The 25,240-nt window shown below is 27.8% G+C and overlaps 1 long non-coding RNA gene across 1 annotated transcript in view; it reads right to left on the bottom strand.

Moving 5' to 3' along the window:
- LOC113381920 overlaps positions 1-21,911 on the bottom strand; it is a 29,380-nt gene extending 7,469 nt beyond the window's left edge. The window contains exons 1-2 of the long non-coding RNA XR_003367600.1: positions 21,789-21,911; positions 1,682-1,712 (exon numbers count right to left, since the gene is read on the bottom strand). This is a non-coding gene — a long non-coding RNA (uncharacterized LOC113381920). The remainder of the gene's footprint in view (positions 1-1,681; positions 1,713-21,788) is intronic.
- Between the last annotated feature and the right edge of the window lie 3,329 nt (positions 21,912-25,240).

Below are 25,240 nucleotides of genomic sequence, written 5' to 3'. Positions count from 1 at the left end.
TTCAAAATTTACTCCAAATGATAGAAAATATGTCAAATTTACACATTTTTCTCAAATTCGCCTAAATTTTCCCCAAAAATTTAAAGAAATAGATACAATTTATGAAATTGTTCCAAACATTCCTAAATTTTTCCCAAAAATTTCACAAAATCAATTCAATTCAATTCACCCCAAATGATAGAAAATAGGGAACATTTATTTGCAAATTTCAAATTTGCGTAAATTTTGCCCAAATGTATATATGAATTTAATATAAATTTGTGTTGAGCTCCGAACAAAAATCCGAATAAAAATAATATTTTCTAAAAACATGTTATTAATTTGCTACGTTCAATCTTCTAGCAAATTTGATATATTTTCGTTTTTTAAAATACAATTAATATAGCAATTACGTAACTAAGTAACCCCTAGTAAAATATTAGAAAATAGTCTACAATATATTTTAGTTTGATATGTTCTAGTTTTTTGTAATTTTTGGCTAGAATCACCAACATAAATCAAGTTACAATTCGAACAGTTAATTTAATGAACCAGATTTGTAAGAGGTTCGATATTGAAATAATTCCTATTTCTTATTTAAGTTTTTAAATTTAATTTCAGTTTCACTAATTGAAGGTTAGGACTATAAGCGAAACGTATGGATTTTAGAATATTTTTTTGAATAAAATATATAAAATAGTCTATAATATGTTTTAATTTATTAAAGTGTTCTATAAGCATACTTAAAGTAAGTGGATTTATTAAATTTTGGCTAGATTCTCCGACATAAATCAAGTTACAATTCGAACAGTTAATTTAATGAACCAGATTTGTAAGACGTTCGACATTGAAATAATTCCTTTTTCTTATTTACGTTTTTAAATTTCAGATCTTCTAAATGAAGGCTGGGATTGTAGCCGAAACGTATGGATTTTAGAATAATTTTTTGAAAAAAACATGTTTTAGCCGCATTACACTAGACTCTGTCAATATGTATAATTCTACATGTGTTCTGTATGAAGTAGATCACTGAAGTGTTTTATTTTAGTCAATTTTTTTTAAAATTATTTATGATTTAAATATTTTGAAGAATTGAGATTTTTAATATTACCTATAACCTAAGTTGGATATATGAGCACAAGATGAGCCAAAAAAAAACAAAATCGGTTCAGTAGTTTAGGAGTCTATTCAGGACAAACATTGTACTTCATATATATATATATATATATATATATATATATATATATATATATATATATATATATAAGATGTTCCAATATTCAAAATGTAACTGAATATTGTTATATCGATAATGAATAATTATGAATCATTAAAATGGCAAACGACACATTCTGAGAACTGCAAGATAATCTTTTCCAAGTTTATATATATACATATACATATATACATAGTATGTATATATATATATATATATATATATATATATATATATATATATATTACATACATTCACAAAATGTGTGGTGACTCATGGGAAATATATTCGTTTCCGAACGGTTTCAAATGTAAATATAATATTTTGACTGAATTTTACGATAATATAAACCCCATTAATAAATTGAATTATATATATATATATATATATATATATATATATATATATATATATGTGTGTGTGTGTGTACATATTTAATTTAATTTAAACTTACTGAATTAATAAATAATTATCTTCTAAACACACCTTGCTTTTAGCACCTACGTGTCCATTTTGTCTGAAACGAAAACAAGAATATATTATAAATAAATACATACATAAATTTGTTATATATATATACATATATATATTTATATATATATATATATATATATATATAATATTACAAATATGTACGCTTCTATGATCTATTCCTACAAGGACCGATTTAAGCAAAGACATTAACCTGTGGTTTTCATCTTTGCTTTACTTGTGGTTGAAAAATATGATATTTGTAAAAAAAGCCAAAAATAATGAAATTATTATTTTAAAAAATTATGTGCAAATATATAAGATTGATTTAAAAAATTAGAATTCAACCTATTAGTTAACAGTTTTCATTACATCCAGGTCCAAAAATTAAAAAGATTCGCATACGTTTCGAACACCAGTCTGACAAAATCTTTAGTGTTTAAAAATGCAAATAATTCAGAGAACACTTGAACAATAAATAAGATTCACTTTAAGTTTGAAAATTTACACTAAAATTAAATATCATACAAGTAATAATTAAAAAAATATCATGTGGCTATTTTTAAAAAAATATTAATTCTTGTATGCAATTTTTTTCTCATTTCTATGCCAAGTTTTTGTCCTATTTCAATTTTTTTTTACAAATGTCGTAATCTAGAATGATTCAATCATGATCTAATGTTTAATTATGTAACATTGTTGCTTTTTTATTCAATTCTGTGGGAAAGTAGATCTTGAGATTCTTGCAAAATACTTTCACACTGGCAAATTCGTGAATTTATTAGTAAAAATTAAATAAACTCTAGTTGTGTTTGGCCTACAAAAATTTACAGGAATTGCAGATGAATAAAAAAAAATTAATTTTTAAAAGTGTGATATCATACTGCTTGGTATCAAGCTTCGCAAAATTGGGATCCGGGAAATGCAAGTGTAAGCTACAAGGATTTATAGAAATAAAAATTCCTCAAAAATAAAAAAACAAAATTGCCACAATCAAGACAATTTTTTTCATAGAATTTTATCATTTTTGAAAAGTCAATATAATTTTTATCTAATTTTAATCTATTTTTTTTTTCAAAATTTTGATAGTTTTCATAATATCAATATGTTACTAATAACGTTATAAATTATTGATAAATTATAATTAAAACAAATCCAAGATGTCTCCTTATAAACAAAACGTGATTATGAATCATGATTCCGTACATTAACAAATTTGGCAGTGCAGAGGCGTCCACTTTTACAAAGTGGCTAAAGTCTAAATACTTGAGAAAATATAATAATTTTTATACAAAAACACTTCTTATAGGCCTATAATATTTTGCCAATCTTGCAATGACCCATTAATTAATTTGAAAATAAAATAAAATTTGAAGCAAGTGTTAATAATGTTGCACTAAAATTTTAATTGTTAATCATTAAATTTCAAATCATTTAATAGTATGTATATAATATATAACACAATTTAATTAATCTTTAACAAAAACGGAAACGGAAGTTCCACAAAAAGATAAGGATAACGAAATAATTCCATGAAATTATAAATTTCGAAAATATTGAAATGAATGATCCATAAAATTTATTATTGTTTCTTACAAAATTTAATACAAAGCCTATAATTAAGATAAGATAAGATATTTGTCTCTTGAAGACAATTTTGCATTAAAGCAATAACTTGCATAAACTTTCGTAATTAATCGATTTAATTATTAATAAGTTGATTTCTATTTTATCTATCTAACTACCTGTCTACCAATAATTATAAGTCAAATGTATTTTAAATCGTTCAAATCGGACGCACCGTTTTCTCAAAAACTGCATTGCCATTTTCCAGCACTTTTTGCTCCGTATCTCCGAAACGACTGGACCTGTCTTCACCAAACACTAATCATCAACTCTCCTTATCAATAAATATCGAATGATTTTTGAATCCTTCAAATCGGTTGAGCGGTGCTCAAGAAATCAACGATGGAAGATTGTATCCGCACATGCATACACATAAACATGAATAATTTTTATTAAGGAATTTTTTTTGCATCTCCAAAACAGCTAAACCTGCCTTTCAAAAAATGTAACCAATTTTTCATTACGTCAATACAAGTCAAATGTAATTTGAATCATTCAAATCGGATGCTCCGTTCTCTCAAAAACTGAATTCTATGTTATTAGCTATGTACTATGTACTATGTTCCCCACTTTTTGCTCCGTACCTCCGAAACGTCAAGACCTGCCTTTTACAAAACCTAACCAGCACGTCTCCCCATCAATACAAATCGAATGTAATTTGAATTACTCAAATCGGTTGAGCCGTTCTCCCAAAATCAACGATACAAGATTGTATCCACACATACATACAAACACACACATGCATTTTTTCTAACAAGAAGAACCGTACTTTTCAAAGTGATATATCTTTAAAACGATGGCTCTGAGGAAAAAAAGTATTGATACATTTTTTGTAGATAATTTTATGCTCTACAATTTTGTTTCAGGTGATTTTGCGATAAAACTTACCATTTTGCTAAAAATCGCAAAATGATCATTTTTTTGACTTCTGACCTTGTCAATTTTTTAGCTCTCACCGCAACGATGAGGACTATTGAGACTTCTTTTATAAATGTATTTTAAACAATTTTACCAAGTTACAGGCTATTATGAATTATTGTAACCTTGAATGCGTAAATTGACCAGACTATATGACGACTAACATAGGCCTTATAATATATAAACCAATTTTAACAGGTGGATTCGATTTTATGTACATTAATAATAAAATTAATAACATTTCTTACAGACTTATCCACCATCACAAATACCATTATATCATTAAAATAAAACATACGTCATATGAAATTTAATCAATCGGGAGAGTCCGCGATTGTCGTCGGCAACGTTCGCTCAGGCATGCGACGTCACACAGTCCCTTCGATGCTTGAGCACTTATTTTACGCTCGACTAGCAGTCCATGTAGTATAAGGTCTATGACTAAGCCTCGTACGTGTTTTATAAAAAGATCTTCTATCTAGACCGAACAAATATTTTCATTACACCCCTGCAGCAAATTTCAATCTCATCATCATCATCACTAGTAAATACTGATCAATCAATCAGTCAGTCAATCCTGTGTCTTGTTAATTAGTTAATTAACATATCGCATGCGGCGCTGTTTCAATTATATTATTGGCAAATCTGCTGATTTCTAACTCTGAATACTATTTTATGCAAAATCTGTTAATTATGGAAAGTGGTCTCGTTCGCGATTTTGATTACCAATGACTTTTAATTAACTGATACCATAGACCTTATAAATACATGGACTGCTAGTCGAGCGCAAAACAAGTGCTCAAACATAGAAGAAGATTGTGACGTCACATGTCTGAGCGAACATTGCCGACGACAATCGCGGACTCTTCCGATATACTTTCTGATAATGTCATATGTCGTATGTTTTATTTTAATGATATAATGGCATTTGTGTGGACTGATGATTTTGTAAGAAATGATATTAGTAATATTTTCCATGTGAAATGAATGTACATAAAATGGATCCCACCTGTTAAAATCGATTTATATATTATACTAGCTGACCCGGCAAACGCTGTTTTGCTAAGTACGGTATATTCTAAACAATTTCTAGAGAATCAAAATCATATTAATACTTTAAGTGTATAAGGATGTGAAGTTTGAATGCTATTATATATACAATGAGGTATTATAAAAACAATAAACCCCATTAGTTTGTCTAAATCTTGTCAATACAATCAAACTGGAAGTTTTATACACTTTCTATAAAAATCATGGTATAATCCAATCCAAGTTTCTTGGTCTTTCGACTTCAAGTTTTTAACTTCCCGTAGGGTAAGTTATAGTAATCGTCCAAAAATCGAAATCAAAAATTTTTACATTTCTCGACGTTTTGAAGGTTTCTGAACATTTTGGCATACCTCAGAAAAAATGGATGTGTGTGTGTGTGTGTGTGTGTGTGTTTTGTATGTCCGCTTTTTTTCGTCCGCGTTTTCGGGCGCACGGATCAACCGATTTGAATGGTTTAAAAAACATTCGATTCCTATTGATAAGGAGATGTGCTGATTAGTTTTTGACAAAGGCAGGTCCAGCCGTTACGGAGATATGGAGCAAAGAGTGCAAAAAATAGAAAGCGAGTTTTTGAGAGAACGGATCAACCGATTTGAATGGTTTAAAAAACATTTAATTCCTATTGATAGGGAGATGTGCTGATTAGTTTTTGGCAAAGGTAGGCCCAGCGGTTTCGGAGATACAGAGCTAAATGTTAAAAAAATGGCAGTTTTTGAGAGAACTAAGCGTCCGATTTAAATGATTCAAAGCACTTTCTACATGTTTCAACAAAATTATTGATTTTGGAAAAAAAAAATTTTTGTTTCGAATTTTTTTTTCAAAAAAATTTTTTTGTAATTTTGGATTAAAAATTCAAAAAATCACCCAGACTAAGCACAGTCTAAGTGCCACTCTGGTACAAATGTTTACCCAAGTGCGTTTAGACTGTTTATGTACTGGAGCACTTTTCCAATTTTGTGAAAATTATTGAAAAATGTGAAAATGCCGCCAAGCTGAGCACAGTATAAGTGAAAATGTCGCACAGAATTATTTGCAAATGCGCTTAGACTGTGACTATGCGGGAGCACTTTTTCAATTTTGTGTAAATTTGGCAACTATTTTTTTTTAAATTTGATTCGAAATGAAATGACGATTGCTAATGTTCTGGAGATGATAAATTAATTTATTTATAATTAACTTTCCGTAGGGTAAGTCGTAGTAATCGCAAAAAAATCGAAAATGAAAATTTTTATATCTTTACGTTTTAAAGGTTTCTGAATATGTTGGCATACCTTAGAGAAAATTGATGTATGTGTTTGTGTATGTGTGTGTGTGCGTGCATGTGTGTGTGTTCGGATACAAATTTTCGTCGACGATTTCGGGAACACGGACGATGCAATTTGAATAATTCAAAAAGCATTCGAATCGTATTGATAAGGAGACGTGCTGATTAGTTTTTGCCAAAGGCAGGTCTAGCCGTTATGGGGCAAGATATGGGGCAAAAAGGGCCAAAAACGGTAACTCAGTTTTTAAGAGAACGGAGCGTCCGACTTGTATAATTCAAAAAACATTTTACTTGTATTAACAGGATGAAGATTTGATCAAATTTTCATGAAGATAGGTCTAGCGGTTTCGGAGATCAAGTAAAAAAAACTAAAAAAAAATAACATTTGGCGGTCAACAATAATCATTAGACATTAGACATATGCATATCAAATTATCATATATTTTATAAAGATTTTAACCATAAGTATAAGTTTTGTTAACATTCCTATGGGTTCCGTACCAGTGTCTATCCGTTAGACGACGACGCGGCGCTTACGCGCTTCGATATTTAGTCTCTATGCATTTAAAGCAGTACGATTGCTTTGAAAAAAAGTTCAGAACTTCCAAAATATTTCAAAATAAATTTTTCAACAAAAAGTAAGTTTTTGTCAAAAATTTATAGTTTCTCAAAAATCTATTTTTTCAGAGTATTTTTTTTCCAAAAATGTTAATCTTTTCAAAAAAAAAAAAAATTTTTGGTACGGGAAGTTCCAGCAATTTGCCTTAAGGCACGATGCCATGCGCCCCACTAGTTCAGATTCTTTTTAGATTCTGGATTTTGTGTATAATTGTGAATAATACTACTGAGCTTATACAAAATTTTCAAATTGCTGCGAGTAAGGATAGAAAATGAATTAAGTATATTTCTTCTTTGACCTGCTTTTTGAAAAGTTTCAAGTAACATTCGATGAATTAAAGTAAATTTAATAAAAAGTTTATATATAGTGCAAGGCGAGGCATAAAGGTCCACTTTGACTTTGAGCAAATAATAATTATATTATGAAAACCAAACCAATTACATCACAACAAATGACCCATTTCATACGATCAATTATCTGACTACGTTGAGTAAAACTGCCAGCTACTTCATCATTGTAGAAATGTGCTTTTATTGCTATCTTTCAAAAATTTGTTATCTAGACCTTTTTACCCCATAGGCAGGGTAACTTGGAACGGCCAGGTGGCAAACAGGTTTAAATGTCTTATTATAATTTTAAACGTATTTTACAAAATTATTACATTTTTAACTAATGCTAAAATACTACCAACGGAAGAAAATACTTTTATTGTGGATTTTTAAAGATTGCCGTCATATATGACTATCTATTCTTCTATAAATTCTGGGAAATTATAACTGGGAAAATGTTATTCGACAAAATGTCCATTTGATCGATACCAAATTTAGGTTCTGAATTGAAATAACATAAATAAAAAATAATATAACCTAGAAAATGTTTTATAAATATCAATGAGTATATAATTATACAAATGCGATCTTTCAGAGCACCGTGTTTAAGAAAAATATGCATAAAAGTGCATTTTCATATTAACATTTCAAAAAAGTTGATATTTTGAGTTTCTAGTAACACTTGCGATCGGTTTAATAGCGTTTTTGTGTATAAATAAAACTACAAACAAAACTAATTACTACAATTTAATCATAATTAAATAATATTCACGTAAAACATCCTATTAAACGTAATTGAACATCATTTGTCAAAAACGTTTGACATTTGACGTATTAGCCACCGTTCATTATTTTATTTAAATTGAGCTTCTACAAAAATGTTCAAATTAAAAATGTAAAGTTTCTACGAGATTTTGAAATAAAATCTCACCTTTCCGACAACCTACGGATTAGCACGAATTTTTCAAGACTAAGATTGGCCAAAGCTCCATTTTTATAAATAATAAAATTTTCACATTTGACATGTGACAATTGATAAATCGGTAGAGTCCGCGATTGTCGTCGGCAATGTTCGCTCAGACATGTGACGCCACAGTTGTAATGATATATGAGGACTAGCAGTCCATGTAGTGTAATGTCTATCCTTTACATGTTACTTTTGTTTATTTGGCCCAATAATAATCAGATGACGTACGGTCTTTGACTCTCTGCAGTGATGTTTGATAATGGAAACAAAACTGTTTTCTATTTTTAGACGCGGTGATAACGGCAGACCGATCTTCTGCTCGGTAAATTTAGACACACGACGACCTTGCATGCAATTTTCGAATAAAAAGATTTCAGTTGACCTATTGGAAAAAAAAAACAAAAGTTTACATATATATGAAGGCAGTCTCCGGTAGCGTAAATAATAGAAATATTTGGTTGATAGTAGAATTTTGCCTTAAAACAAGATGCGTGAACTTTCGAAATTGAGATTTAAATATTTAGATAAAATTTTCAACTGCACGTTTACGTGTGTAAAGTACGTAGTCCTTAATATTATTTAATGATTTAAATTATTGGTTATATTTTTTACACAACTAGAGAAGTTTTGAAGACTTATTTTTCCGCTGATTTCAAAAAAAATGGATTTCAAATTTGTGAAATCACAATCACAATAACAAAGTTTAAAAAAGATTATATTTAAAATATATTAGATTAAAAATGAGAAGTAAAATATTGATACATGCCACACCAGAAAAAACAATAACAAATATCTGAAGTAACATATAGAAAATAACAATAATAAAATAATAATTTTTTTGTTATAAATTTAAACCTGAGCAAAAAACCTAGCACACCCAATGAAAAACTGAGAATTCACGAAAGGTATTGTAAGAGAGGGTTTCAAGGATAATTAAACAGTGGGGACAACAATTAGAAAAAATAAAATACAAAAATAAGAAATATAAATCAAAAAGACTAATTGAAAAAATACAAGAGTCAAAGATTTGAAGAATTATTTTTTAAAAAATTGATAATATTATGATAAGAGTCATGTACTAAAAGGGCCATTTTCTGAGGCCAACATTCTTTTCCTTATGTAAAACAATAGGATTTTTGGAATTAAAAGTATTATTTAAATTAATGATATGTTCACAAAACATTGTCTTAAACTGATTTGGATTTTTAGAAATACAAATGTGTTGGTTCATTCTGGTAAATATTGTAAATTCATCAAATTTATTGAATGTCCTTCACTGGACAGTTGTAAATAAAAAATATAATAAAAAAAAAATTCGCCAATATAACAACAATTACAATCATTACGTCAATTTTGTAAACAACATCTGTAACACGCTCAATAGGAGTTTTAGACTTTAAAAGCGAGTTGAAAATATTGTCAAAATTAAAAACTAACAAAAAACCTTCGTTTAAAAACAATTTTTTAAGAAAAAGTGAGAAAAATACTATAAAAATATCAAAAATTGCTGCATGATGACACACATCAGTGTCGAAACGTATAAATAAATAATTCATTATTTATTGTTTCTTTTATTTCAACGATTGGCTGCAAAAACACTCATATATATAAATATATATATATATATATATATCAAAATTAACTACTTTAACATATATATATATATATATATGATTTAGTAGTTAATTTTGATGTTGAAATATATGAGTGAGTTCTTGAGGGCGATACATCAAACAAAGAAAAGCCAAAGATTTATAAAATAATCTTTATTTCCAAACGTTTCGACATTCAATTTAATGTCATCATCAGTGGATCTAAAAACAGTATGAAAATTAGCATATCTAGGTAATTATAATATATGTGGATTGGTAAAGTAACTATACAATAAGAGAAAAATTAACAAACAGCAACACTTAACAACAAACCAAATATAAAAGATAGGAAAGGCAGTAGAGACTAGAATTAAATAAATAATTAAAAAGTATAGGCAAAAATATTTAAGTACACTCATATAAACCTACGCATATATACATACACGTATATATACATACACATATACACACATATACATATATATATATACATACATATATATATATATATATATATATATATATACATGCATATATCCATATACACACACATACAAACATATAATACACATATTCATATACAGATACAACAATATATACCTATATATGTACACATATACATGTAAGACTATACACATATAAATATACGTATATACATATATGCAACGTGCATGCATGAAGATAGGCACTATTATTAATTTAGTCGACCATGCCATCCTACTCTCAGACAAACAATTTTGGCCCTCTAACTTATCCCTCATCCGCACAACTTTAATTAACAACTCATATCCACCGCACCTCATCAACTCCGTCACCTCCAACAGACTTAAAACCCTCAACAGTATGCATTCTTCTTTTTCCCCAGAAAAAAATTCTAAAGACAATAACTATATAGGCAACGTTTGTTTACCTTGCGTAAAAGAACTTTTTCCAGTGTGGAAAAAACTTTTTCATAAGGTAGACATCAGACTAACCTGCAACATAGATCTAACTCTTAAATCCCTCTACACAAACCTGAAATCTCCCACTAGTATAGAACGTACTTCCAACATTGTCTACAAAATAAATTGCAATGATTGCCCTTCTACTTACATAGGTGAAACCGGACAAAATTTAATAAAAAGACTCAAACAACACGACAATAATTCGAAAAACCCCAACCAAAACCAAACTATGATAACAGAACACATAAAAAATTTCAAACACTCCTTTAACTTTTATAATGCCAGTATTCTCTACCATGAACGGAACACCATTCAGAGACGTTTTGCAGAATCTTGTTTCATATCAATATGTGACCACGTGGTGAATAAAAGATCGGATTCCTCCTTACTCTGCGATAACTACCAAGTAATACTAAATAATGTTTCCAAATTTATCTCCTCTGAACAAAACTAAGTGACCTTACTAACCTTGCCAACACTTCCTAGTTTAACTTCGGCCTTGATACCCTAGCTTTACCTACCCATACATAGCAAATTTTGAATAAACCTTAAAAATTTTTTATTTTAGATTTTCGAGTTATTAGTATAGCTACTTAGTAATACTAAATAACATTTCCAATTTTTTTTCTCCTAATTCTAACCATACAAACCTAGCCTAACATTACTAGTTTCAACTTCCGACTATTTTCTACCTACCCGCCCATAACAATCCTGGAATGACCCTTAAAAATCTCTCAAAACATGTGGTGACTTTTATACATGCCTCGGTACTAGCAAAGTACAGAAGTCGTGGCAGAAATTACATAATTCTACTTACAATTTTGTTCAATAAAACTATCATTTTTCTGTTTACATCATACAAAAAAATTATATAAAAAATGCATAGTGCTGACAAGTTAGTTGTATAAATGTTAGTGCCAAATCTCTAGTGCTGTGTACACTTCTCTATATGTAACTAACCAACATAATGTAAGTCCACTTGTATTTTATATGTCTTATCCATCTTCATAAATAAATTGTTTGCTTTACATATATACGAGTTTACATATATTGTATGTTTACATATATATATATATATATATATATATATATATATATATGTATTTGTATGTATGTATGTATATATATGTATATTACTTATTTACATGTATGTTTGTATGTATGTGCATATGTATATGTGTATACATGTAATTATATATACGTATATATGCATGTATGTATGTGTATATGTATGTGTATATATATATATATATATATATATATATATGTGTATATGTATATATATATATATTTGTGAGCATTTATGTACATATGTATATATATATATGTATTGTGTGTATATATATATATATGTATGTATATATATGTATATATATATGTGTGTATATATGTGTATATACATGTTTATGCGTATATGTATGTGTATACGTGTATAGCTATAGTTACATAGATAGGTATGAGTATATGTATGGTTCATACATGTACATGTACGTCGTTGTGAATATGCATGCACGTTGCATATATGTATATACGTATATTTATATGTGTATAGTCTTACATGTATATGTGTACATATATAGGTATATATTGTTGTATCTGTATATGTATATGTGTATTATATGTTTGTATGTGTGTGTATATGGATATATGCATGTATATATATATATATATATATATATATATATGTATATATATATGTATATGTGTGTATATGTGTATGTATATATACGTGTATGTATATATGCGTAGGTTTATATGAGTGTACTTAAATATTTTTGCCTATACTTTTTAATTATTTATTTAATTCTAGTCTCTACTGCCTTTCCTATCTTTTATATTTGGTTTGTTGTTAAGTGTTGCTGTTTGTTAATTTTTCTCTTATTGTATAGTTACTTTACCAATCCACATATATTATAATTACCTAGATACGCTAATTTTCATACTGTTTTTAGATCCACTGATGATGACATTAAATTGAATGTCGAAACGTTTGGAAATAAAGATTATTTTATAAATCTTTGGCTTTTCTTTGTTTGATGTATCGCCCTCAAGAACTCACTCATATATATATATATATATATATATATATATATATATATATATATATACGTATATATATATATATATATATATATATATATTATATATATACACGTATATAATATAGTTTCGGGAAACTCTTTTACGTTTCTTCAAGTAACTCGAATACTTTGTCCAAACCACTCATTTTTAGTGAGCTTTGCAGAAACTAGAGAAAATTTACTACAATTTAGTGTAAACTTTCACATAACTTTAATATATTTTTTATTATAGTTTTTATTATAGAACTAGCTTTAATGTATTTTATATATTTACTATATATGGTTTCGGGACTCTTTTTTACATTTTTTTAAATAACTCAAAAATTTTGTTCTAAACACTCTTTTTGATTTACCTTTGCAGAAACTATATAAAATTAACTACAGTTCCTTATATATACTTTTTTAGACTTCTATACAAAAATTTTGAATAGTGTGCACTCGCCCTAATGTATTTACAGTATATAGTTTCGGGACACTTTTTTACATTTTTTTAAGTAACTCAAAAATTTTGTTCTAAACACTCTTTTTAATTTTAGCTTAGCAGAAACTAGATAAAACTAGCTACAGTTCTTTATATACAGTTTTTTAAACTTCTATACAAAAATTTTGAATAGGTTGAACTCGCCTTAATGTATTATGCATATTTACAATATATGGTTTCGAGACACTTTTTTACATTTTTGCAAATAACTCAAAAATTTTGTTCTGAACACTATTTTTTAATTAGCTTAAATATATGTAGATAAAATTTACTATGTTTTCTAGAAAGCCGTTCCATATAGTCTCATATAAAAAATTGGAATAAATTTAATGTAAACTCGCCCTTATATATTGTCCTAAGTTTTTCATACAAGTATTTGGGGCATTTTAAAATTTTTGCATTTCTTTAAAGAACTTAATAAAAATTTTGTTCAAAGCATTTTTCTTTAGCTTAGCAGAAACTAGATAAAATTTACAACGTTTCCTTATAATCAGTTTAATATAGTTTTACATTAAAATTTTAATTAATCTCCTTCAAGAAGCTAACTAGGTGTTAGTAATATTTCACCCTTAAGATAAGTACACAAAAAAATCATTACCTATCTATTACCACATGTTCGTTAAAATTTTTTCTAAATTCCTTAAGCTGATAATTTCCATTTGCAAACCAATTTGTATTAATCCCCATATCTTTTATTAGAATTTCGATTTTATCAATATTATCATTTGTCGATGTGTAAATAAAGATTAATTATGGCCGAGATTTTCTTCGTGTTTGTCTGATAAGATAACGATATTTTTACAACTTTTTAATCATTTATAAATTTTTGCACATTATCTGTTTTGAAGGTTGATGTGTCCTGTTTAATATTTACTCGAATAAAATTACTATTTCGTATTATTTTATAAGATAAGAAATTCGTAACAAAACGCATCGATTGAAATTATGTCGTTATTAAATTAGGAAGTTTCATTATAATCTTTATTGTTTTGGGAATAGGTAAGGGAAAAACTTTCATATATTATACTGATCCGATTTTATAATGAGTCGAATAAGTCTCAGAGACGCTTTGCAGAATCATATTTCATTCAAAAAAAGTATAAACAAGAGAAATGATACTTCTTTGCCCAAGTAAGATTAAACAATGTTTCGAAAATCATTTTGGTAAAATAATGTTTTTTCCAAATGTCACTTCTAGCTTGACTTTGATATTTGAAAACAAAATTGAGTTTAACAAAATATAATTTCTAAAAATGTTAAGAATAGAAATTCATATATAATTATATGAATTATATCATATAATATAATAATTGTTTAGTGAATAGAATGATATATTAAAATATTTAGGGTCCTGAAGATTTTGCCACATATTAACTATTATATATATAAATATAAATATATATATATATATATATATATATATATATATATTTGTCTAGGTCATTAGAATTCGTGCTATTTTTCAATAAAGCATTTCATCGATTTTAAAGAATTCAAGGTATGCACCGTGAAAGTCATCCGAATTAATCATAATGCACACCAACATGTATATATATATATATATATATATATATATATATATATATATATATATATACAAAGTCTAATAATCGGGCATAACATCAATAAAAAACATGAATTTCTTTCAAAAATTTATTTTAAATCCATACGTTTCGGCTATAATCCTAGCCTTCATTCAGTGGAAACTAAAATTAAAATTAAAAACTAAAACAATTGAATTGGAGTGAAAAGAAAAAATAAAATAGTAATTAGTACTTACAATTAGTTGATCTTAGTGTTAATTTGGAAAACTTTAGTAATCCATGGTATTAGGATATGGTAATGCACTACACTATGTATTATAAACATTAACTTGAAATTATACAATATTTTCACAAAATACTGATTTGAAAAAATCACAAATGGATAGTGTGTTATTCGTAGACTGGTTGAAGATGTAATGGAGAAAGACATTTTTTTAAAAAATATTTTTACCAAGATTCTGCACATGTGTGGAACGAATTGTAAAACCTTTGCGCGAACGCTTTTATTGTTTTGTAAGAAATTTGGAAATGTTATCTAAATAGAAGAGATTTGTGTCGCACAGCGTGTTGAGTTCATTCCGTTTATTTATTGTCTTATTGTTATAAATAGTTAATAAATAGTTAATAAATAAATAGTTTCTTAGACATAAAACTTATACGTACTACAGATAACAAACTAATAACAAATTGGTACCAAAAACCGACTAATTCCGGACGCTACCTTAATTACTTTTCTTATCATCCACTCAAAATGAAAATAGGTACTATAATAAATCTAACTGACCACGCAATACTTCTATCGGACAAAACATTTTGGGACAACAACATCAAATTAATTACAAAAATTTTAACAGATAACTCTTATCCCCTAAACTTATAAATTCCGTAACTAGTAACAGACGAACGTACCTTTTGAATAAAATGGACAATTGCACAGTACATAACGATTTACCTGACTCAGAAACTCATTCTGGTGTAATATGTTTGCCATACATTAAAGAATTGTATGTTCCTTGGAAAAAACTTTTTTATAAATCTGGACTTCGACTTGTAACCAATTTTAGTACAACTACTAGCACTATTTTTACCAAGACAAAAACCCCATTAAATATTGAACGACTCAGAAATCTCGTCTATCAAATAAATTGTTTAGACTGTAATTTAATTTACATAGGAGAAACTAGCCAGAACCTCAATAAACGGTTACAACAACATAAAAACAATTCAAAAAACCCCAAACAATTCAAAACAGTTCTTGCAGACCATATATACACTTTAAAACACAATATGGACTTTTCTAATCCGACTGTACTACAATTTGAACAAAATTTATTTAAACGAAGAATTATAGAGGGATCTTTTTTAACTATTTATAACAATAAGACAATAAATAAACGGAATGAACTCAACACGCTGTGCGACACAAATCTCTTCTATTTAGATAACATTTCCAAATTTCTTACAAAACAATAAAAGCGTTCGCGCAAAGGTTTTACAATTCGTTCCACACATGTGCAGAATCTTGGTAAAAATATTTTTTAGAAAAATGTCTTTCTCCATTACATCTTCAACCAGTCTACGAATAACACACTATCCATTTGTGATTTTTTCAAATCAGTATTTTGTGAAAATATTGTGTAATTTCAAGTTAATGTTTATAATACATAGTGTAGTGCATTACCATATCCTAATACCATGGATTACTAAAGTTTTCCAAATTAACACTAAGATCAACTAATTGTAAGTACTAATTACTATTTTATTTTTTCTTTTCACTCCAATTCAATTGTTTTAGTTTTTAATTTTATTTTTAGTTTCCACTGAATGAAGGCTAGGATTATAGCCGAAACGTATGGATTTAAAATAAATTTTTGAAAGAAATTCATGTTTTTTATTGATGTTATGCCCGATTATTAGACTTTGTTAATACATATGTCAACATCAAATTCAGAATCATACAAAATATATATATATATATATATATATATATTATATATATATATATATATATATATTTATATTTATTTATATATACAGTTCTATAACTGTCGATTTACTTATAATTTGCAAGAAAATCTAAAGTCAAAATATTATTTCCAAAAAGCACCTAAAATATGTCAGTAGAGTCGTCTTTCTCCTTCTACTAGAGATAATTTTTAATATTTTGAATAGTAGATTAATTTTCCTTTTCACAACACAATTTTTCATTAAGCTCGTCAGTAGAGTTCTTTTTCCATTTGTTTAATATGCTTGTTAGTAAAGTTTGTAACTAGAGAGAATTTTTAATTTGCTTGTCAGTAGAGTCTCTTTCAGACGTTGTATACAAAATTTAGTGCAAATAGTGAGGTTGTTAGTAAAGTTGCACTGAACTTGATGAAATACAGTTTGCTCGTCAGTAGAGTTCGTTTGTTTTCTCACTCAAACAAATTTTCAAATAGCTCATCGGTAGAATTTCTGTTTTCTTCAACAAATTCTTTAATAATCTTACTGAAGGAGTACTTTTCAACTTCCCGAAGGAGATTAGATTAGATTTAGATGAATAACTAATGATCTAAAAGAAAAAAAAAATGACGGTTTTTATGAAACTTTTTGAAGTTATAGATATCATGGTCTTGTACATCATACTAAAAAGAAAAAAAAACGGCGTTATAAGTAGCTATCAAAGTTTGATAAAATATTATAGTCAAAATTTGTATCAAAAGTTGTTTTTGTGATGTGATAAGTAAATCAAGTCAATTAAAAATGTTTTTGGAATTAGCACAAAAAAGTAAATGAACACAAAGCTTCTCTAGTTTTGTAAAAAATATTACCATTCATTAGAATCATTTAATTCTTTCTCAAACTCTGTACATTATATATGAATTCTGTCAGTAATTTCTTTTCTCTAATTTCCAAGTTTATTAGTTTTTTGGCAAAGGCAGGCCCAGCCATTTCGGAAATACGGAGCTAAATGTGTATAAAATGGCAGTTTTTGAGAGAACTAAGCGTCCGATTTAAATGATTCAAAGAACTTTCTGCTTGTTAACAAAATAATTGAATTTGGAAAAAAAAATTGTTTCATTTTTTTTTTCAAAAAAAATTTTTTTTGTATATCTAAAATAATTCAGATTTTATTTTTAATTCTGACTATAGTTCTAATATACTTTAAACAAATAATTTCAACTTTGCATTCAGTTTATAAATATTTTTTATAAATATGAGACAATGTTACAGTATCTATATAATAATCTATTTGAAAACATTCAGTAATCCTCGAACATTTCGTTACGGTACGGGAAGTTCCAGCAATTTGCCTAAAGCACGATGCCATACACCCCACTAGTTTTATCTTGTTTTGCAATTTTTGTTTAAGTTCGCCAGTAGAGTTCTTTTTCCACTTTCCAATTTTCAATATAAAACCACTAGTTATAAGACAAATTAGTTGGTGCAATTTGACCAACTGAAACTTTAGTAGTACCCGATGGTACAGAACGTCCCCATCCTGTCCTTCTACCTACATACCACAGTGTTGACAGTATATCGACTATCACTTCTGTCCGTCCGTCCGTCTGTTTTATTCTGTCGGAACCAGTTTATTCTCATCCAGTATAATACAATATAGAATATCCAATAATATCCAGTCGGGAGCCCCCGAAGGTCAGGTCGGGCACGTAGACGTAACTCGGTTATGATTTCCAAACGACTTTCATTCCTTCGGATGCGGCCGAACCGTCGATCGCATTCGGATTATCAGCTGGTAAGCTAGTACGTGCAAACTAAACTGGTTTTTGTATGAGATGATAAGTAGATAGATACAAGTACGAGTATGGGGTGCTTGGATCATATCGATAAACGATATTGACAATATTGATTTGGAAACCACCAACCACCAACCACCAACCAACGACCAATCACCAACCCTTCTTTGGGAAATAAAGTTTTTTTTGTTACAATTTATTTTTGTTAATCAAGACTTTAATGCCTTATTTACAAAATTGATATGTGCAAAAAAATACAAAAATACAAAAAATGCAATAAATTGAATATAAAATGAAAAAAAGTTAAAATAAAAATAAAATAAAAACAGTAATACAAAAATAATAACATAAATGTCAGGGCGCGTGCAGACATTGGGCTAGGTGTTTGGTAGATCGGAAGGCCATTTCTTGCTCAATCTTCTTATCGGTCTGTGAATCGCTTGAATTGTAGGATTTGTATGCTGGATTAATTTATTGTTGAAAGATGAACTTCTAATCTTGATCATTTCGTTGACTGTTGAGATTTTCAAATCCTTATGTAGGCAAAAATTCGAAATATACCAAGGCGCATTAGTAAGGATACGCAGAATTTTATTCTGGCACCTTTGAATGATGTTTATGTTAGATTTGCATGAGCAACCCCATAGTTCGATTCCATAAGTCCAAATGGGCACTATGATTGTTTTATACAAAAGTACCTTGTTATCGAGAGAGATTTCAGATTTCCTCCCAAAAAGCCAGTAAAAATCTTTTACTTTCAGTTGGATTTGTTTCTTTTATATTCAATGTGCGTTCTCCATGTCAATTTCGAATCAATGTGCATGCCTAAATATTTAACAGAATTGCATAGTGGAATTATTGAATTGTTCATGATGATAGGTGGACTGTTGTGATGTTTTAGAGAAATAATTATGTGCTGTGATTTTTCGATATTGATTTTGATATTCCATTCTAAAAACCATTTATCGAAACTAGATAAATAATTTTGTAACTGACAAGTTGCTGTTCTAATATCGGAATCGCATGAAATAATTGCTATGTCATCGGCGTAAGTGCATATGGTTAGAAGATCATCTGTGATCAAAGATAAAGAACTAGGCTTAGCACACTGCCTGTGGTACCCCGCATTCTATATTTCTAATGCTCGAAGTCACATCTTAAATTTTGATTCTAAATGGGGAAATAAAGATGTCTCTATAATTTGCAAATTCGCATTTTAAAGTCTAGTAATTATTGATGCTATCTCCTTATGCAGGTCCATGATGTCGGAGCTACACATTTCAATTGCCCTTATTTCTCCTTTTTTTTTTAATTTCCCGTAGGTAAGTTATTGTAATCGTCAAAAAAATCGAAAATGAAAAATTTTGCATTTCTTCACGTTTTGAAGGTTTCTGACCATTTTACTGGCAGACTCAGAAAAAAATAGATGGGGGTGTGTATGTGTGGATACAATATTTAAATTAAAAATTCTCCCAAACTCTACTGACGACCAAATTGAATCTCTTCTTCAGCAAGACAAAAGAAAACTTACAGACAAAACATATTAAAATCACTTAAGTGGAAAAAGAACTCTACTAACGATGAGCAAATTGAAAATTCCCTAAGTGACAAAAAGGAAAACTCTACTGACGAGCAAATTAAAAATTCTCTCAAGTTTAAACACTACTGACGAGCAAATTGAATCTCTTCTTAAGCACGAAAAAAAAAAATTTAAGACAAACAATTCAAAATTCACTAAGTGGAAAAAAAAAAACTCTGAGGGCGAGCTTAAACAAAAATTTTAAACTGAAATAATGTAATAAAAAAAAATCTACCGATGAGCAAATTGAAAATTCTCCCAAATTAGAGAAAAAATAGAAAAGAAAACTTTACTGACGAGCTTAATGGAAAAAAAATTTTTAAGGAAAAAAAGAAACTCTACTGATGAGTATATTGATTAACTTATATTTAAAAATAAATTGTTTATATACAGGAAAAAAATGCAGATTAAATTGTTTTAGCAAAATTGAAGTAGAGTTTTGGATTTTAGTAGATAAAAAATTATTCAACAAAAAATCCTTTGGACTTCTCATACAATTTGTGTAAAATTGTTTAAATTTGATAAAAATGTGTTAAATAACAGTATAAAACGTGCATTATAACAATTATACAGAAAAAAAATAGCATTATAATTCGATTTTTGTGCCAAAATTTAAAATTTATCCTTAACGTCCTTAAATATAACCTCAAAAAAATCTTTTTAGTGTATAAAAATATAATTTTAACTCATATTTAAAATAAAAAAAACAAAGAGATTATTTATATATAGGAATAAATGCAGATTAAATTGTTTTATCAAAATTGGACTAGAATTTTGGATTTTGGTAAACAAAAATGAATTTAGCAAAAAAATCCTTTGGACTTCTTCATACAATTTTAGTAAAATTGTTCAAATTTGGTTAAAAATGTGTTAAATAACAATATAACACATTCAAAGCAACAATTACAAAAACAAAATAAATAAAAACATTATAAATTAACTTTTTTGCCAAATCTAAAATTTATCCTAAAAATCCTTTAGCATAACCTCAAAGTTTTTTGACAATTTTGACACAAAAACATGCAAAGGAATTTATACTTAAATATAATATTAAATTATATTAAAAATAAAGCACAAAATGAAGATTAAATTGTTTTAGCAAAATTTGATTAGAATTTTCGATTTTAGTTGAAAAAATGAATTTAACAAAAAAAATCCTTTAGGTTTCTCATACAACTTGTGTAAAATTATTTAAATTTGTTTATATTTTGATAATAATCTGTCGAATAACAATTTAAAAACGGGCATAACAACAATAACACAAAAAAATAAAAAAATAGCCTTACAAAAGAATGTTAGTACCAAAATCTCCTAAAGTCCTTTATACATAACCTCAAAAATTTTAGACACTAATTTTTGACACAAATGTTACAAAATCAAATTATACTTACATTACACTATATCCTTTCCTCAAATATCACTTCCCAAACAATGTTAACACATAATAAACCAAAATTTTACACTTTTTCATAAACTAAACTCTAGAAACACAAAAATGCCGGCAGGATTAAAAGAATCCCTTATTGACAAGTCACTTTTCCTGGAATGTTTTTCGACACTAAAAAACTTTTTGAAAACTTTTATTAATGTAAATAGATAATTTTGATTGTTGTTTTCGATTCTGGTTAATAAATTTTGTGTTTTTGATACTGTTTTAGTGTGAATTTATTAATTTTGTTGAAGGACGACGCGCACGATCTTGTTGACTGACGGAATCGTACTGACGTGAGTTGCGAGTTGTGTCTGTAGAGGCGACGTGTTAGGGTGCGGGCACATGGGTGGAAAAGAGATGTGACAGAAATTAGGCGTGAAGTTTAAAATGAATTTTGAAAAAAAAAATTATATATATAAATATAATATATATAAATATATATAGTCGAAATAAAACGCAATAAATAATTCAACTATTTATTATGTACGTTTCGACACTGTGTGTCATTCAGCAAGTTCTTACAAAATATTTAAAATAGCATGTTTTAAAATACCATACTTAACTTGTTTTTTTTTTTTTAATTTAAAGGAATGGCCGGTTATATATCTGTTTTCTTATACTTTAAAATAGTATCGTTAAAAAATATCAAATTTTAATTGTTTTTGAGAAAATGGTTGTGAATTTTTGCTTATTGGTCACATATCTTTTGCCCTCTACTTTAAAATGGTATACTACGAAGTTTAAAGAAAATTACAAGATTACTATGAGATAATATATGAGATATAAGTATATAAATTATACTAGCAAATAAGAATATCAATACATATCAAAACACACAAATTTTGAAGATATTGTTCAATAAAAACAATAAAATAATATATTATTATTATATTAAACAAAAAGTTGAATAATGAAATTATATCTAGTTAACGGATTGTAAATAAAGAGAGAATGTAAAGTCGTCTTATAGAAACAAAGGGGTTTACAAAAGTGGATGCAAATTGAAATCTGGCAATTGTTAGTAAGAAAGTTCAAATAAAGATAACAAAAAAACGAACAAAATATTGTCTTAAAAAAAGTCTTAACTAGTGGTGTGCATGGCATAGTGCCTTAAGGCAAATTGCTGTAACTTCGTAATGAAATATTCGAGAAATTTTAAACATTTTTAAATATATTATTACAAATAGTGTAACTTTCATTATTTTTGCTATCTTATTATGTCATCTGAGCAAATCAAATGTAAATCATAACTCAATTTATCTCCAGCATATTAACAATCGTCATTTCATTTCGAATTCAATTTCAAAAAAAGTGCTCCCGTATAGTCACAGTCTAAACGCATTTGCAAATAATTATGTGCTACATTTTCACTTAGACTGTGCTTATCTTGGCGGCATTTTCACAATTTTCAATAGTTTTCACAAAATTGGAGTATTGCTCCAATACATAAACAGTCTAAAAGCACTTGGGTAAACATTTGTACCAGAGTGGCCCTTAGACTATGCTTAGCCTGGGTAATTTTTTGAATTTTTAATTACAAAAATATTTATGGAAAATAAAAAAGATGTAATAATTTATTATCCTCAAAAGCAATTGTTTTGTCAATACAAGCAGAAAGTTTTTAGATCATTCAAATCGGACGCTTAGTTCACTCAAAAACTGCCATTTTTTGCACATTTAGCTCTTTATCGAAACGGCGGGACCTGCCTTTGCCAAAAACTAATCACCTCTGCTCCCAATCATTACGAACTGAATACTTTTTAGATCATTCAAATCCGATACTCCGTTCTCTCAAAAACTCGATTTGTATTTTCTGCATTCTTTGCTCCGTAACTCCAAAACAGCTGGACATGCCTTTGGCCAATAATAAATCTGCACGTCTTCTTATTAATAGAAATCGAATGGTTTTTGAATAATTCAAATCGGTTGACCCGTGCTCCTGCAAACACGGACAAAATGTTGTATACACACACACTTATATCAATTTCACAAATACAACAGGGTTCACGCCAGTTGATCCAATGACCAAAAAACACAAATCTTTGAAACCTTTTGGAAAATAAATATATATCAGCAAAAAAACAAAATTTCGCTATTATCACATGATTTAAAATGTGAAATAAATGCAAGCAAAAATATTGTCCCAAAATCTAAAATACAGAATAAAGGGGTTCACAAAATGTTGATTCAAGGACGGCAAAACAGAATTCTAGAAAAAGCTGTTTAACATATTCTTGATAATATTATTTGCAATCATATAGTAGAATAAAAAAAAACAATAATTTAACTATTTATTATGTACGTTTCGTTATTATGTGTGTCATCATTCAGCAGGTTCTAACAAATATTTTGCAAAGTTTAAAAACAAACAAGAAGATTTATCAAATAAAAATATCACTGCATATCTAACTAGTAAATAAACACAATACACATTTTTTTAAAAATATTGTTTTAAAAAAACTTATTTTCTAGTTTCTAAATTCATTTCGCAGAATGTGTGTCCCTAGCCTTAGAATAGTGGTAGGGAGAGAGCGCGCATACTTTTTTGAACAAAGACAACAAACAATCGCAATGTGAAGACATTGCAGAATATTTGAAACGAAATCGCAATTGCAAAATTAACTATATATACGTATATATATATATTTTGTAGAGTTTCGAACAAGAATCCAAAAATAATACAAAATAAAAAACAAGAAAAGTTTTTAAAAAAAAACAATTTCTTTATTTAATTATTTGTTTATTGTCGACGTTTCGGAACTAGGTACGTTCATCTTCAGGACATCTGTCAAGAAACATGATCTTGATGAGATTTTGCAAACAATATGTTTAGGAAAAGAAAATAGATTTTTCTTAAATAATGAATTAAATTGTAAAAAAATATAATAATGTACAGAAATATGATAATATGTTCAAAATAAAAATGATTAAAAATAAATGAGTGGATTATCAAAACAGGATATTAAACATAATAGAAAATTTTTTTGAAAGTTATGGAAATTTTTTAAGAAAAGGTTAATGACAAAGTTGAATTAATTACCTGATGTTTGAATATTTGTTAGCACTTTTTCATAAACAAGCTTTTTAAACAAAATGATTTTGTGAGTTAATTTTCGCCGAATAATTAGATTTTGTAAATCAAAATTACTAAAAAACTTTGTCTTTTTAAAATTATTATTGAAAACACAAATAATATTGTTCTCTGGATGTTGTTCGATTGGTTTACGAAAATTAACTAAATGAAATTGGTGTGCCCTTTGTAACACGTGTAAACACTTGAACGAGAGATGTGAGATTGTATGTGTGGTGTTTTTATATGTCAGGGTGTGGAATACTTAAATGTTGGTCTTAAAAGAAAGTCGATATTAATTGTTTGTCAAAAGTGTAAAAAATTTAAATATGAATCATGTA

The sequence above is a fragment of the Ctenocephalides felis genome, unplaced genomic scaffold (assembly GCF_003426905.1).
Source record: "Ctenocephalides felis isolate EL2017-DRISC unplaced genomic scaffold, ASM342690v1 CF-g0.4_SCAFFOLD_03199, whole genome shotgun sequence".
In the NCBI taxonomy this organism is placed as follows: Eukaryota; Metazoa; Arthropoda; class Insecta; order Siphonaptera; family Pulicidae; genus Ctenocephalides; species Ctenocephalides felis.
This window is presented reverse-complemented; position numbering and strand designations above follow the sequence as displayed.